The following is a 17,772-nucleotide window of genomic DNA, read 5'->3' as shown; positions in this document are numbered from 1 at the left end:
CCATCCCCTCACTTTCAGTCTGTATGTGTCCCTAGGTCTGAAGTGGGTCTCTTGTAGACCGCATATATACTGGTCGTGTTTTCAGATCCATTCAGCCAGTCTATGTCTTGTGGTTGGAGCATTTAATCCATTTACATTTAAGGTAATTATTGATATGTATGTTCTTATTTCCATTTTCTTAATTGTTTGGGGTTTGTCATTGTACGTCTTTTCCTTCTCCTGTGTTTCCTGCCTATAGAAGTTCCTTTAGCATTAGTTGTAAAGCTGGTTTGGTGGTGCCGCATTCTCTTAGCTTTTGCTCGTCTGTAAAGGTTTAAATTTCTCCTTCGAATCTGAATGAGATCCTTGCTGGGTAGAGTAATCTTGGTTGTATCTTTTTCCCTTTCATCACTTTAAATATGTCCTGCCTGTCCCTTCTGGCTTGCAGAGTTTCTGATAACCTTATGGGGATTCCATTATATGTTATTTGTTGTTTTTCCCTTGCTGCTTTTAATATTTTTTCTTTGCATTTAATTTTTGATAGTTTGATTAATATGTGTTTTGGCATGTTTCTCCTTGGGTGTATCTTGTATGGGACTCTCTGTGCTTCCTGGACTTGATTAACGATTTCCTTTCACATATTAGTGAAGTTTTCAACTATAATCTCTTCAAATATTTTCTCTGTCTCTTTCTTTTTCTCTTCTACTTCTATGACCCCTATATTCGAATGTTGGTGTGTTTAACGTTGTCCCAGAAGTGTCTCAGATTGTCCTCAATTCTTTTCATTCTTTTTTCTTTATTCTGCTCTGTGGTAGTTATTTCCACTATTTTATCTTCCAGGTCATTTATCCATTCTTCTGCTTCAGTTATTCTGCTATTGTTTCTTTCTAGAGAATTTTTAATTCCATTTACTGTGTTCATCATTGTTTGTTTGCTCTTTAGTTCTTCTAGGTCCTTGTTAAATGTGTCTTGTATATTCTCCATTCCAGTTCCAAGATTTGGGATCATATTTAGTATCATTACTCTGAATTCTTTTTCAGGTAGACTGCCTATTTCCTCTACATTTGTTTGGTCTGGTGGGTTTTTACCTTGTTCCTTCATCTGCTCTGTGTTTCTCTGTCTTCTCATTTGGCTTTGGGGACAGTGTTTGGGGTCTCCTTTTCGCAGGCTGCAGATTCGTAGTTCCCATTGTTTTTGGTGTCTACCCCCAGTGGCTAAGGTTGATTCAGTGGGTTGTGTAGGCTTTCTGGTGTAGAGGACTGGTGCCTGTGTTCTGGTGGATGTGTCTGGATCTTGTCTTTCTGGTGGGCGGGTCCGCATCCGGTGGTGTGTTTTGGTGTGTCTGGGACCTTATTATGATTTTAGGCAGCCTCTCTGATAATGGGTGGGCCTGCATTCCTGTCTTGCTAGTTGTTTGGCATGGTATGTCCAGCACTGGATCTTACCAGTCTTTGAGTGGAGCTGGGTCTTAGCGTTGTGACAGATATCTCTGGGAGGCTTTCACCGTTTTGATATTACAAGGTGCCAGAGGTCTCTGGTAGACCAATGTCCTGAACTCAGCTCTCCCAACTCAGAGACACAGGTCTGACATCCAGCCGGAACACCAAGACCCTCTCAGCCACACAGCTGGGGGTGAGAGCAAGAGCTAGCTTTGGTACATCTCAAAGAACACCAATGAGATTCACTCACCATTTTCTCTCCATCAGCGAAGAAAACAAAATTCAGTGTTCGGTGAGTCAGCCACTTTGGTAGCCAGCCTCCAAGATGGCCCTAATCATCCCCTAATTATCTCCCAGTCGTCATGCACCTGTGTGCCTCCTCACACTTGAAAAGGGCTGACGTTTTAACTAATAAGACATTGCAGAAATGACAAAGTGCAGCTTCCAAAGGTATAAAAGATATTGGAGCTTCTGCTTTGGTTTCTGCTAGATCACTCATCCTGGGGTAAGCCAGCTGCCATGTCATGAGGACACTCAAGCAGCCCTAAGGAGAGATTCACGTGGCAAGGAGCTGAGGCCTCTTACCTACAGCCACATGAGTGAGTCATCTCACAAGTCACAATACTTAATTTTATTTATTTTTGGTTGCCTTGGGTCTTCAGTGCTGCACAGGGTTTCTCTACTTGTGTCGAGCAGGGGCTACTCATCATTGTGGTGCACGGATTTCTCCTTATGGTGGTTTCTCTTCTTGTGGAGTATGGGCTCTAGGTGCATGGACTTCAGTAGTTGTGTCACACAGGCTCAGTAATTGTTGCTTGCAGGCTCTAGAGCGCAGGCTAAGTAGTTGTGGCACACGGGCTTAGTTGCTCTGCAGCATGTGGGATCTTCCCAGACCAGGGATTGAACCCCTGTCCCCTGCATTGGCAGGCAAATTCTTACCCACTGTGCCACCACGGAAGTCCAGTGTGCTCTATTTTAAACCTAGTCTGTTTTCATTATTTTCTATCTTAACTATTCTATAATAAATTAAAAAAATAATACTCCTTTCTATCCCTCCTCTTTGAGGATTATATATGAAGAAGTATGTCTTATTTATTAATCTGAAAATTTCACCTTACTTTTAAGAAGTAACCACAATGTCAAGTATTTAGTACGTTTCACTTTCACCTTGAAAAGCATGGATATTAAAGTGCTAATATAATTACCTTCCCTAGTCTATCGTTTTTACTTTTTGTTATGTATAAAAAACAACTAAAAACATGCATGGTTCGTAAGGAAATGACAAATTTCAGAAAATTCAGAATCTGCATACACTCTATACATAGCTTCTAGATACAGACACAGAAAATTGCCAGATACTCAGAGCCCCCCTTGTCCAATTCTAGTTACTCCCCTTAAGGTTGAATAATGTTCTGGTATCTAACAAAAAGATCACTTTACCTGTATTTTATATAAATATAAATAAATTTTATATAAATATATATATTATATTTATACAATATATATATAATATACTATATTTATATAATATATATTCTATATATTCTATATATTCTATATAAATATAATTTCATATAAATATAAATTTTAGATAAATATAAATGTAATGGCACAGTAAAATCACTTTTGGATTGGGCTTTTTTATTTTATGTTGTTTGTGAATATGCCTATATGGTTGCCTGTTGTTGTCATGCATTGCCACTGTTGCATAGGATTCCATAGCGTAAATATTTAACTATTAATTAATTTTTTCCGAAGTGTATTACAATATGAGTGATTTTCAGTTTGGGTCTATTGAGAATAGCACTGGTATATAAATACGAGAACTTGAGCTTTGGTTGTATGTGTATAAATTATTGTTCAATATACATGTAGTAGTAAAATTTTTGAGTCATAGCTTTCATCTGTTTATCTTTTTAGATATTTCTAAATATTTTCAAAACATTTGTATGATTTTTCATCTTCAGCAGCAGTGAATGAGATTCAAGGATTATACACATTCTTGTCAAACTTGATAATACCTGTCATTTTCATTTGAACTTTCTGGTTGGTGAGTGATAATTCCAGGTATCATTTTTTTGCATTTAATTGACTACTAAGAAGCCAAGCATCTTTTGATATGTTTACTTAACATTCTGTACTCTCTTTCTTGAAATATCTTTTGGTATATTTTTCCCATCTTTGCTATTACATTATCTTCTTATTGAAGACTTTTTTTTTTTAACATCTGAAGACTTCTTATTTAGGAGTTTTAAATATATGCTTGATATGAGTTCTTCTGTCTTTCTGTCTCTCCTCTTTCTTTAGATGAGTGTCAGTTTTTAATGTTAATAACATCTAATTTGTTATTTTCCTCTATTTAGTCTTATTTCTATTTATTTATGTAGTCTTCTTATCTGTAGCAGAACACATTATATATTTTAAACCACAAATATGTTTTCGTTTCTTCAATAAATCTAATTATTAAGCTTTACATTTAAGTTAACTTTCTGAACTAAATATGTTGTATCATAGTGAGTATTAATTTGTCTATGACAGCTGAAAGGTTACATTTATTCAGAAAATGTTGTATTCAGCTTTCTTTTCATTTGCTCCTACTTCTCATTGATTCACAGAGGTAAACATCACTTCATCCATGGGTCTGACTTTTCTTGATTTCTCATGGTCATTCTCATTAATTCTTCTTGCCTCGTGAAATCTTTAGGCATCGCATTATTCCACAAAAGCAAAAAGCTTCCTTGGGCCTTTTTCCTCAGGAGATTGATTATTCCCACATTTTAAATGGGAGATTGCAATAAGTTAGGAGAAAATGCCACAGGGGTCTCTTATTTTTTTTTCACATCTCATATCATCCTCTGCTTGCACTCTGTGTTCAAAGATTTTTGTACAACACATTGATAGAAGTGCCAGTTGTTTCTCTCCTTGGGGCAAAAGACACATTAATTACCTGACAAATAAAATAAAGACAGTGTCTTTCTCTGTCCAAATGTTGGAAAGGATTGCTTGCATCCTAATTTAAAAGTTTCAGGTGATTGAAGCTTAAGATTCCAAAGCTTTAATCCATACTTGCACCATGCACAGCATGCAACAGGACTGCTTTACGTAACCCCATGAGACTTTTGTGTGCAAGTGAAATAGATAAAAATAGAAAACGATTGCTGTCTTTTTGGGTCATAAAAAAGATTTTTTGTCTCATTTAAAATATTTTTTTTCTAAAATCCAGAAACGTGTCAGGCTAAAATATTGGAATTTCAAACATGGTAAAACCCCTTTTGAACGATGCGAAGTGAGACTTCTTTGTAGTGCGGATTTGCATTGCCCGCTTGTTTGGTTGGCCAAAAAGGGCCTACGCGTTTTTTCCTGAATATATTCAGGGAAAAAAAACGTACGCCCTTTTTGGCCAACTGCATCATTGTCGAAGTTCTGCCGCTTTTCATGTGCTTTAAAGGCAACTCCGATCTACCTCTTGAAAACGGTTTCCTGCAATTCTGCCTTGTTTTCAAATCCTCTTCGTTGCCTTACCTCAATAAGGTACGAAAGTTGTCATTTATAATCCTGCAGGTTTGTGAATTTTAGTGCCCCTGAGATCCATTTTTCAACTCGCCTTTTTGGGAGCTGGCCGCCAAACCGCAGGATTGCTTCAGGCCCTATTCTGATTCCGGGGGGGCAGGCTGAGCCTTTGGTTAATTCTTCTTCCTGATTGGAAATTAGAGTGACATGTGCCTGTCCAAACACCTAGAGCTGATCTCTCATTGGTTCCTCCTCTTCCAGTTCAACGTCTGGACAAATTGCAAACTGTACGAAACAGGAGGTTAAAGGTGCTGATTCTCCAGTGGGGAGATTGTTGGTAAAGCAGCTGGAATGGCGAACCCGAGCACCACGAGATGAAAAATTAGGTGCGTTTTAGAAACGTTTCCCGATCGTATGGTGTACCATTCTCTGGGTTTCCCATGCATGTTTTAGCTGTAGGAAGATTCCCTTGAACCTGGAGATTTCTGACCCATGGAATGGGTAGCACACAGTATTACTTTAAAGGGTCTGCATTTGCTCACCCAACCTCACCAATCCGGTCGCCCCCAAGAGTGTCCAGCCTTATGTCTCTTCCTGCTGTGGGTCTAGATGTGGTCAATCCAGGTTGCATCACAGCCACTGAACGAATTTTTTAAGAATTTCTCTCTCTTTCACTATCTTTGCTTTTTTTTGTAACTTGTATTTATAATGGGATTTAGCTGATTTTCAATGCTGTGTTTGTGCCCCTTTACACCCACTATATTCACTTACCGAGAAATATCAATAAATACTTTTTAAGATTCTTACTACGCGGATATATTCTTCTCTGGTGAATAAGGTGTGTTGAGTCCAGTTCACTGAGCAATGAGTAGGTCTTCTCTATTACATATTTGGTTGATGGAACGGTATCTGTGCTAATTTCAAACTATTGTTTTATGCATCACCCCACCTCACCTTTCCCCTTAAGCAGCCATAAGTGTGTTTTCTAAATGTGTGACTCTATTCTGTTTTGTAATTTAGTTCATGTAGCGATTTTTACATTCCGTCTATAACTGATACCTTATGATAAGTTTCTTTATCTGTGTGACATATTTCTCTTAGAATCATCGTACCTAAATCCACTCTTTATGCTGCTACTAGCCTTAGGACATTGATTTCATGACTGAGTGATATTCCATTGTACATAAGTACTACAACTTGTTTATCCATTTTTCTCTTTCATGAGATACTTAAGGTGTACCCGAGTCGAGGATTTTGTGAACACAGCAGCCCTAAAATTTGGGGTGCCTGTGTCCTGTCGATTTTTGGTTTTCTCAAGATATAAGCCCATGAGTGGAAGTGCCCTGTGCTCTGTAGCTCTGTTTTTTAGATGTTTTAGGAAACACCATACAATTTTCGAGAGTGGCCGTTGGCAATTTATATCACGCCCATCAGCGTAAAAAAGCTCCCTTTTCTCCTTGACTTGCCCTGCATTTCTGGTTTTTACACTTTTTCAGCATGGCCCTTTTGACCAATGTCTAGTGAGACTTCTTTGCAGTGTTGATTTGCATTGCCCGCTTGTTTGGTTGGCCAAAAAGGGCGAATGCGTTTTTTCCTGAATATATTCAGGTGCTCACCAGGGCATGTAGCAGGTGTGGGTGAGTGTCACGTAGCGCACACCCAGCGCATAGAAGGTACGCAAGATGGAGAGGCTACTGTCCAGTGAGTGGCCACCCTCCACACCAGTAAGGCAAGCCAACTTCCGGGTATTGTTGAGAGCTGGGGGCACGTAGGTCAGATGGTCATTTTCAGAGGCAGGGGTAGCTTACTGAAGTCCCTAACACCCACTACCACCAGTCTGTTCACCTTTTTTTTTTGGCCGTGCCACGCAGCATGAGGGCTCTTAGTTCCCCCACCGGGAATCAAACCCGACCCCCCTGCAGTGGAAGCGTGGAGTCTTAACCTCTAGACGACCAGGGAAGTCCCCCGTCTACCTTTAACTGAGGTCACAAGCTCCAGCTCAGAATAGGAGGCACACATGAGGCGGATGAGGTCAATTTGTTCCAGGGTGAGGCACACAGCATCCCGTTCGTGGGTCTGGCATGGGACGTAGGCTGACCAGAACTGAGGGAAGGCCAGGGCTTAGTTTGGGCTTTGGAACTCCTTGGGCTTCTCATAGCCTCCTCAGCTGGCACAGCACTTACTGTGCCCAGAAGTCACATGTAATACGTTTCTTTTTCTGTGGTACTTGGAAGCCCATCAGGTGGGCTCACTGTGACCCCTGTAGCCCCCGGCATCCATGGCATGGCACTTTCTAGGTCACTATGGTAACTTCGTTCCAATGTGACTAACCTGTGGTCTCTGTGGCCCCCAAACTGCCCCACATTCCCCAGCAGCCATGGTGGCACCTTGTTTGTCCCTTTGGTACCTGGCCACCCACGAGACCATCTTTCAACCTGTCCAAGCTGGTCTAGCCATGGCTGAAATTGCGCAGATTAACATGCTATAGCCCATTGTGGTAAAACTGCCTCAGGACCAGGGGCATGTTGTTGTGGCTGGAGGGAGGTCAAGGCAAATGGGTGGGCTCCTTAGGTCTTGGGATCGGGCAGGACACATTGCCTGGCCTGGGCCAGCCTGGGGGTCCCCCACCTCACACTGTCACACAGACTATACTAGGAGCAGCTGAGGCCTGGGCTGAGGGTTTCCCACCAGGGAGGGGATGACAGAGAAGGGGAAGGGCATCCATAGACGATGGAGAGGACATCCAGGGGTGGTGTGAGGGAGCCTCCCCACTAGCGCTACATGCTCCGGACCTCCTCCCCTGCCCAGGGCCAGGCTAGGCCCCCACCGGCCCCCAGCAGCCCGCACACACTGCAGTCACCCTTCCACAAGCGGGAAGTCCCGCATCAGGGCCCGCGTGCGCTCCCGCGGACTTGGGGTGCTGGAGGTGCCCAGCGTGGTCTGCACGAGGGTTACCGATCACAGCAGCAGACCCAGCAGGAGCAGCAGGCACAGCAGAGGCCGCTGGCTGCGTGCACGGTGACCTTCGAGGCCCCCGGGCCGCAAGCTGCGCAGGGCAAGGCAGGCGGGCAGAGGCGGGTGTGAGAGGGGCGGGCGATGGGGTTCTGCCCGTCGACACAGGCCACCCAGCGGCGCGGCCTCGCGAGGGGGGCGGGGTGAGGGAGGGGATACAGAGTCACAGGACCCTGCGACCCGTGTGCGGAGAGCCGCGATCCGGGAAGCCCGGCAGCCCTGCCGGGCTTCGCACTGCTTCGCACTGCCCTCCCGCCCCCTGCTCAGAGGCAGCTCCCGCGGGCTAAGCTGGCCTCTGCTGAGAGCCCACTCGCCTCCCATCGCGGGTTCCCTCCGCCCCCGCCCCTCTTCCCACACCCACTGCTCCGAGGGGGCGCCCTAGGTTGCTCTCCCCCGCCTCTAACCTTCCTGTCCAAGCTGGGGTGCTTCTCTCAGAGGGCCACCTTCACCCCGAGGCCTCCCGGGAGCACACCTCGAGGCCTCCCTGGAGCACACCTCGTCCCCATCTGCCTGCAGCCGGCCCCGCCCACCCCGAGGGCTGCGTTCGAGGGTCTCTGTGGCCACAAGTGCTCTGGGCTCCCGGTTTCCCGGTACTGGGCCATGGGGGCTGGTGTGGGGGAAGAGATAGTTTCTGGAAATGGGGGGGGGTGACCTTGTGAGCTCTGGATTCAGGAGGGGGCCCTCTGCCCCCAACCTTCTCTCTCCTCCTACTTGACTCCCCAGCCTGCATGACCATTCTCTGGGGACTTGAACCAGCACCTGGGAACTATCAGGAACCTCCCCCACTTCTGTCAGCCAGCCTCAGGAGAGCGCCCTCAGGAGCTGCTACACCTCCCCAGGGCCTGAATAGAGGGACTTTTGGGATGTGAACTGAACAACCTTCTGGGGAGAGTCAACGACCCTTTTACTCAACAGAGCAGGAACCCAGTCAGCAGGCTATTTGTGTGGAAGGAAATGAAGTCGCTTCCATGGCAGAAGAGCCCCCGCCGCAGCAACCTTCGTCCCAGAGCTGCTGGCTGACCTTCTGGCCAGGATCCCTCCTACCTCAGAGTGGAAGGCCCGGCCTCGTGGAGAAGTGTAGGTTCTGAAGAAAGACCTGGCACCTGGGTTCTGCTGCTACACTTGCCTTATCTCGTGGCCCTTGTGGCTCTAGCTTTCCCAGAAACCTCAAGGGCTAAGTGCCTGTGCTTGCTCAGAGGCCGCACGCCATTCCCCATTTCCAGCCTCAGGCCCTCCCGCTAGCTGCCTCCTCTAGGGACCCCCTCCCCCCAACACACACACACACACACACACACACACGCACGCACACTGGGGATGTGTCTTCTCACAGCAGCTCAACCACTGAGATGATTTAGGGACTGTGCCCAAACTCCTGCATCCCCAGCCTCTCAAGTTTTTGCTCTGATCCCTGGCACCCCCTGGAGCTGTTCCACCTTTGGAATCTTTCCCAGGTGGCAGGAGTGCCTAGCACAGGGGTAGTGACCCAAGTCTGAGCACTGGCGACCCTAGAAATCTGTTACAGAAAAGCATTTTATTGAGCAGTAAGGGACGCCACTGGGGACGGAAAGGCCTGGCAATAAAGGAGCATGTGAACCTCGGGACAGGGTGCGTGCTGCTTGACTCTCCATCCTGTTCTTGCTTCAGGGAGCAGGGCTTCCTGGGCCTCTCTATCCTGCCTCCTGAGACCCCAGGCAGGAGGCTCTTTGGGAAGCCACAGATTGCTGCTTTCAGTTTCAAAAAGCCCAGCTCCCCACTGGTTTGTGGTGGTGGCCGCTGACAATGGCCCAGGGCAGGAGCCCATGTGGTAGACTGCTAAGGCTTCTCTGCACCGTGTATCTGCTCCTGCATCCTCCTCGGCTCGCAGAGTGCAGACTTCACTTTCTTCGGCTCACAAAGGGGCCCGTGAGGATTGAGCAGAGGAATGCCAGGTTTTCTTCCAGGCCAGCTTCCGCCCTGGGATGTTCAGGGCAGACTCTCATTTCAAACCTCACTTTCTGAGGCTCCTGGCTTATGGGCATTGAGTGTGCAGGGAGGCTCCTGGCTGAGGAAGGCTCAGACAGAACGACGCAGGTTCTAATCTGTGGTAGTGGGCAGTGGGGGGGGGGCGGGAGGGGTCACTGCAGGAAGAGGCATTCGCTGTCTTAGGCAGTTAAACCATTGCCCTGTCTTCAGAATGGTTCAGCCAGCAAGATTCTGTGGAGTCCGCCTCCTGGTACCATGCTACAATCGCCGGATTTTGGGTCTGGAGCAACCGAGATCTTCGTCCGACTCTTCCGGAGCGTGCTTTCTCTCGGGAGCACGTCTGGGGACTGGCTTCTCGGCTTCCGCCTTTGCTGGCATGGCCAAAGGAGCATCCCCGTAGGCCCGGTAGCCACCAACCAGGCAGTATGTCTCCCCATGCCGGCCCAACTGCGTTTCTCCACACCCTCGGTTGAGGACATGGTAGTGACCAGGTTTAGGAGGAGAAATGGGAGCCACAGCTGCTGCAAAGAAAATCAGAACTGATCAGTCACTTCTGCTGTACACAGTCTCCTGCCAGAATTTCCCTCTCTCATGTCTCTCCCAGTTTCTGGCTGAAGACCTTTAATCTACTTGACATCCAAAACACAGACTTGGCCCATCACCTCTATGAGTCCCTAGAGAAGGGACACTGGCTGTAAAAGCAATTCCTAGAGCCTACGGCTGCATCAGGTGAGGTAGTCTCTTCACCGTTGCCAGGGAAAACAGTAGAACCCGAAAGAAATTGCAATCATGATCCTCTCCATCTCTCCCTTCCACAACAGAGAAAACATTTCTTGCAGTGTGTCACTTCTGAGGCTTTAATGGAAACGTCTTTCAAGTTTTGGAAAAAGATAACCTAATATAAATTGGTTAAGGACCACTCCCACCTTGGCAACCCCTCTTGGGCCCCATTTATAATGCCTGTTACAACCACACTGAACTCTAGCCCTCTGATACTTTTATCTAGATTAGAACAAGGCCAAGTACTGAGGCAGAGTGATCAGGAGACTCAGAACCGGGTTCTGGGTACCAAGTGTAGGCTCACATCCACCCAGCCTCCTGGGACACCATCTGCTCAGCCCTCCAGTCTCATTAGCACTTCATCACGCCCCTTGGTCCTTCCGGTCTTCCCATGAATATGGCACCACCCTCTCCCCTAGTACTCAGCAGCTCAGTATGGGATGTGTCTGAGGGGACCGATATAGATGTGTACATGACAACACAGAGGCGCCTGGGTTTGAAGGTGCGGTTCAAGAGTGGCCCTCTTCCTCAAACTGCTCCGTTTACCATCTGCCAACAAAAACGCACTTGCCTTTTGCTAAGAGGCCAATCAGGAAAGGGTCTGAATGGAAGCATCCTGTAGCCCAAAGCGGAAGGCAACATTTATAAAGATCAGAAGCTTCCTGCACACTAGTTCAGGGATGACCTTTCACTTGTCCTCAGCAGTGAGCACTGTGGGACCCTGAAGGTGTCCCAGGTCACTGGTATTACTTACAGCTGGGAAAGTGCTGAGGTTTACGTAGTGGGCAAGCCCCACAGGAACATGTGGCAGCCAGGTGAGGTTGTGTGTACACCATGCCTCTTCTACAGATGCCCGGTCTCAGTGTACCTGCTGCACTGCCCAGCCAGGGAACAGAGCACAGGTTTGAGTAAATATAGACGATCCGGTCAGACATTCTCTCTCAGACAACCAAAGAGATTGGTATCTGGTGGAGAACTGGTAGGGAAGTTTCTCTGAGTTTCCATAGTTACACTGCCATGGAAACTGTGAGAAGGCCTGTGAGGTCATCACTACCCAGTGAGGTCATAATAAGGAACCTGTGACTTGCGGGTCAGGCTTCAGGAGGAGGGGCAGTTTTGTGGAGGAGAGCAGGGTGGAGGCAGAGGTACTCTGCCCGGCCCCTCACCCCTGGGCTTCCCCACCCATGCCCTAGTCTAGTAGACACCCCACGTGGGGCGTGCAGGTGGGCTGGTACAGCCCCAGGGGCCCCAGGAGGGCAAGAGAGATCCACATTCTGAAATTGGCTTGAGAGGCAAGATTAACGTTAAGAGACAGCTAGGTTGTATGGCACTGACCCTAAGAGGCAGAGAATTGTGTGGACTGGGGAATCAGGGAAGGCTCCTTGGCAGTGGGCCTGAAGGACAAGTGAGATTTGGACCCATGGGGAAGAGAGGGAAGACATTCCAGTTTGGAAGAATACAAGCAAAGACACACTCTTCTCGACCTTGTCCTGCCCCAAATATAAATTCATAGAACCCTCACATTTTTACACCTGAGGGCTTAGAAAAACCAAGATGTTAAGGAGCCTACCCAGTGTTACACAGGTAGTGGAGAGGTGTTCTGCTCAGGTGTTACGTTCATGTCGGGGCTCCGGATTTACAGCTGATAGGAATGTGAGGACAAGCTCATGCCATTTCAAACATTTCCAAGTGATACTGAGAGAGATGTTAAAGGTGCAAAATGAGGGTGCTGAATGACCTCACAAAGTGGGAATGGTGGGCCCATTTTAATATGAAATTCAAAACAAATTCATGACAAAAGGACATAATACAAAATGACAACATAATCATTACACTCCCCTCTCCCCTAGAAGTAAAAATCATTATAATCCTCTCTCTCTCCACCATGAAAGGATGAGATAAAGGCTCAGCAGCAGCCCCCGTGAAAATCATGGTCAACACTGTGAAGAGGGGTTAGTAAGACAACTTGGTCCGACTCAGAGAAGGAAAGAGACAACTCTGCCCTTAGCCTGATCAGGCCCACAGGAAGGAACCACATTTGGGGCAGCCTTTGATAGTGTGGCAATGAGAGAGAACCTTCTTTAGGAGGGGACTCCCTGTTGCCGACCTTGAAAAAGCAAAGATGGGACCTTCGTTTACTGGGGCTGTTGCAGAGGGGATGTGCCCAGGAGGTAGAGACTGCTTGGACTACCCTTTTAGAGGGTGGGCCACCCTGGTTGAAAGCCACAGCACCTTCTGTCCCTAAACTGCTTGAATCAGTGGGTGCCCGTTAGGACAGACGAAGTCAGGCCTCATTGGAGCAGACTGCCTTTTGGAGTGGTAGAAGGTAAATGTGAAGGGGAATGCTTGCTCTGGCGGAGGTTTGTCACGGCAGGTGGGCCAGCATGAGACCATTCAGAATCTCCAAGGCTCCAGAGATTACTTAGCTGGGAGCATCCCTCTGATGTGGTGTGGGGACTCCTACCTTAACAGGACCTGGCTGGGCATCTGGGGGAGGCAGAATAAACGGTTTATTAACTTAAGAGAGCGAGAGAATCACCTGGGGGGTTCCACCAAACCACTTAAAAAGCCTTATACCTGGATTCTTGAGCCAACCCTCAGAAAACTTATCTAGATCTGGAGTAGGGCTCAGGAAGCTGCACTTTCCATAAGCTTCCTGGGCAGTCCCACCACAGTGGTCCATGGATAGAGAGACCAAATTATTGTGTATTCTCGGTTGCTTTTGGGAGTCAAAGTGGGCAATATTAAAAACTGCAGCAGGCATACGTATAAACAGGGAATATTCAAGGCAAGCAGAGGTGTATAGTTATTCTATGCATGAATCAGATTTGAGAAAAGCTAGCCTGGTGATTAAAGAACACAACCCTTAGGACAGACAGACCAGATTCTTTCCTACTTACTTGGGTGATTTTGACCAAGTTCTTTTATCCTTCTGTTTCTTCATATGGAATAGAGCTATGACTGTACATTTAGCACAATATTCTCTTTCGGCTAAGGTTGCTCTGGGTCCATTTGTGTTCTCTGCAACTTAACCCTTTCCAGTGTGCAAGCATTTTTAAGTTTGGTGAAGTATTACGTTTGACTTTCAACAGTTCATTACTTTGGGCAAAGCTTATATAATGCTGCAGAGACTAGAACCTATGCAGAAATAGTGAGAGGATGTTATAAGCTTATTCTGCCGGTTTATAAAAAAGTTTAACCTTTTCTCCTCTTCCTCCACCTGCCACCAAGAGATGAGAAAGAAGGCAGAGCCTGGAAATGCACACCAAGCAATACTTCGGTGTCAGTTTGCCTTTTATTCCTCTGCCAGTACTTCCCAGAGAGATTTCACCAAAAGCGCCTAAGCTTGCCATGGCCATTGTTGTGAAGAAAGTTTCTCTCTATTGCTAGTCACATCCCCTTTTCCTTCTCCTGGGGGCTTAATGGATGTTTGGGGGCAGGAAACAAAATTTAAAGTAAAACATCAATTGAAAGAGCCTTCGTCCTAAGTGTGGTAGTTTGGAGTGTGCATCTTCTCAGAGTCTACTGAATTCTGCCCCAGTGGAAACTGTTATTAAGGGGCACCCATAGAAACATGGCTTATTGTTAGAAACCATGACATAATACAGAGCCAAGATCGACATTATTCTTCACGTGAAAGACTGCAGAGAGCCAAGCGCAGTAGTTCACCCTCAAGTGCTGGCCAGCAACTAACCTTTTGAAGCCAGACAGCAGCCCGGGTCTTCAGAAGGTGACTAGGCAGCCCAGAGCACCCTACTGACAAGTGTGCTCACCCATCCAGCACAGAGGGAAAGGTCCCTGTCATGGCATCATATATAAGCCTGCTGCAATAAGGTTTGCTGGTGCAAAGGCTGTCTCGCTGAGGCCCCCAGTCCTGGGAGGCTTCTCCTCCGGCAAGCTGCCAGTTCAATCTTCTGAGCCAGGCTCACGTCCCAGGGATGGGTCACAAAGCTGACGACGGTGCCTGGCACCTCGCCCCCCACCCGGCCCACCCTCCCTGCTCTGTGGATGTAGTCTTGCAGGGTGAGAGGGAAATCATAATTGATGACTAGCTCCACCTGGGTGCTGTCCAGGCCCCGAGAGGCGATGTCTGTGCAGAGAAGAATGTCTCTCGGGAGCCCTTCTGGAAGGACTGGAAGATGCCTGCTCTCATTGAGGCTGGCATTTGTCCCTGCAGTCTTAAGTGTTGGATTTTGTGGTCATCCAGAATATATACCCCAGCCAGTTCACAGTGCTGGAGCAATTACAGAACACCAGAACAGTTCCTGCGGCGCCAGTCCTATATGCTCTGTCATGCTGCCTAAGGATCTGTACCAACCCAGTCACCTTCTCTGTTCCCTTCAGCCTCATGAATGTCTGTCTGACATGAGGCATGATGCAGTGGAGCTTGTCACTGGTAACGGGGGTTAGAGAGTCTAAGCTGGCAACTTTACTCAGCAGCTGGCCTACACCTTCGGGAAATGTGGCCTCCACCAGCACTAACTGAGCTTTGGGATTGAAGGGGTCTTTTAAGTCAGCTGGGCCTTCTGCTATATGGCTCCCCTCCAAGATGTAATCCACCAGTTCCAGGAAGCTTTCATCCAACAGCGTGTCTGCATCATCCAACACCAAGAAGGAGAGGGGCTCCAGGCTGATCAGTTGAGTTTTCAGGGCCTTCCACAGAGCCCCCGGAGTGGCCACCAGAATATCTGCTGGAGGTTGTTTGGACAGTTGCAGCCTGGTCCCCCTCATGCCATGGCCTCCCCCTAACTCCCACACCTGGAGGTTCAAGGAGCTACCCAAGGGCTGGGCCACGGCCCGCACCAGTTAGGCTAATTCTCGAGAAGGCACAAGAACCAGGCCTCGAGGAGCAGGGATACGACAGGGGTCCAGGCTTGGCTGGCCCAAGAGCCGTTGAAGGAGAGGTAGCATGTAGCTGACAGTTTTGCCACTGCCGGTTTCTGCGGCGCAGAGGATGTGGCGGCCGCGAAGGAGTAGGGGAATGGTACTCGACTGCACGGTTGTGGGCCGAACAACTTCGGGAGCAGCCTCTTGTAGTGCGCTCAGAACGCGGAGCTCCAGACCCAGTTCGGTTCAGCAGCCGTTGGGCGAGAGGTTCCGCAGCGCTGGAGTCTCATACTGCGCGCGCTCGATGGAGAAATGGTCCGCGTGGGCGCGCCGATTCCTCCAGCCGCACGAAGCGAGTGGCGCGGGCTCCCAAGGGCCCAGCGTGAGGTGTGCCGCTGATTCAACTCCGGTCGCCGCGCTGACATCAGCAGCGGCCCCGGCCGCGCCGGCCCCAGTCGCGCCGGCCCCGGCCGCGGGGGGCTCCGCTGCCCGCTCTGCCGCTCTTCCTGCCGCCGCTGTAGAGCCCGCGGGATGCGCACCACAAGCAGGGGCTCGTTGGGGCCGCGGACCGTTAGGTCCCAGCGAGGCGCCAGAAGCAACCGAGCCGCGAGTGACCACAGCCGCAGCCGCCGTGCCAGAGCCGTACTCCCTTTGCTGCGGGAGAGGCGCACGACAGTGACGTCACAGGCGCGCCAAGGCCTCGCGGACGGTGGCCGGCGCGGCTCAGTAAGGTCCGCGGACTCGGCGCACTGTGTGGAAGGAGCGGGATCTGTAGAGCTCAGCAGCGGCGAGGTCTGTAGGTCCGAACCGGGGATGGTGACTCCAGACCCCCGCCAACCTTGGGGAAGGGTGCGCGACGGAGGCAGGACCGGGGTCCGGCGATACGCGGCGATGGGGCCCTGGCAGTACGAACCAGGAGGGCGGAGGGCTTCTGGCGATCCGATGTCCGATCCCTGCCGTGCTCTGTTGTCGCCCTCACAGCTCCTGTCATGGCTTGGCCAGTTCGGGTCTCCCCCTGTGACTTATGAGGGTGCGGCGATGTTTTCCCACATGTGGTCCCCGTGTAAGTTCTTTGAATACAAGTATTTATTGAGAGTCTGAGTGAATGGTCAGGCCTGGGGGCCGAGACCAGGAGTCCGGAGTCGTAGGTCCAGGCTCACCCTTCCCTTAGAGCTCCCCAGAGAGCTGAGGGCCCCGAGGGCAAGCTGATGGCTTTCAGCGTATCTTCTCTTCAGTCAAGAGAACTCATCTCTTGGTACTTTTCCCCTTTCTTTTCAGCTGAGGTTCATTCTCCCCTCCCTTGTCACCCTTTCCAAATTCTCATCCTGAACCCACTGCTTTCTTGGGTAGTTCACCTCCACCGGCTTTCCAGTCAGATACCTCAATTCCGTAAACAGCAGAGAGGAGGGTCCTGCTACAGGTCTGTGGCTTGTCTCACAAAGCCACGGTCAGGCAGAATATTTTACTTGAATTCAGTTGTTCAGGTTGCCAAAAAGCCTTACACTACTGGTACTTCTTGAACGGATCCCGAAAATGGGTGTCCGATCATTTCTGTAATTTCCAGTGCCTGGGGTAGCAGATAAGGTAAACGTGGATTAAGCACCTGGGAGGTTCTTAACATCTGGAGAAAGAGTTTTACTTTCATCAGATACCGTTATAGAGATAAATACTACTAAATTTCAAATAGCATTTTGATACATGATAGACTTTCTGGAGAGTTACCTGTTAAGCCCGCAGAGGAGAGAGGTTTGAGTACTCATGGGTGAACAGAGTCACCCATGGATAGTCACCCATTGGATAGAGCAGTGACTCTTGAGTGAGGGTGATTTTGCCCTCACCCTTCCTCCAGGACGTTCGACAATGGCTGGAGACATTTTTCTTTGTCACATCCGGGGTGGGGGGTGGTGGTGGTGCTGCAGGCATCTAGTGGGTAGAGGCCAGGATGCTACTACATATCATACAAGGCATAGGACAGCCCTCCCCGCCACCCCAAAAGAATTATCTGGCCCAAAATGTGTGCTATGGAGAAACCTTGGATAGAGGCTGAGGACTGAAGAGGGGCTGAGGTTCTCACATGTACTCTCCCTTCAGGTTGTTAGTCACATTTGCCAGACTCTTGTGTGGCCTTGCCGCTTTCCCAGAATCTGTAGCAGGCACACTGATGCCATTGCTTGTCACGGCCTTGGGATGAGAAAACCTTGGGGGCTCCTCAGAGTCATAAACACAGGAAGGAGAGATTTAGGAGGGTGACGTGGGAGAAGAG

At 48.6% G+C, this 17,772-nt stretch overlaps 1 long non-coding RNA gene and 1 pseudogene across 3 annotated transcripts in view; one reads left to right on the top strand and one right to left on the bottom strand.

The window, feature by feature from the left end:
* LOC308626796 overlaps nt 1-17,772 on the top strand; it is a 58,054-nt gene that overhangs the window by 27,915 nt on the left and 12,367 nt on the right. The gene's annotated exons all lie outside the window — the stretch shown is intronic.
* LOC308627138 (putative ATP-dependent RNA helicase DDX28) lies at nt 9,457-16,500 on the bottom strand (annotated as a pseudogene). Its single transcript, XR_014017912.1, has 3 exons — nt 16,489-16,500; nt 14,377-16,408; nt 9,457-10,423 (listed from the first exon to the last, which is right to left on the bottom strand). The product of XR_014017912.1 is annotated as a putative ATP-dependent RNA helicase DDX28 (transcript).

This window comes from Mesoplodon bidens, assembly GCF_964165515.1.
Source record: "Mesoplodon bidens genome assembly, chromosome: 13".
In the NCBI taxonomy this organism is placed as follows: Eukaryota; Metazoa; Chordata; class Mammalia; order Artiodactyla; family Ziphiidae; genus Mesoplodon; species Mesoplodon bidens.
The sequence above is the reverse complement of the archived record's forward strand: the minus strand, read 5'-3'. Positions and strand labels throughout refer to the sequence as shown.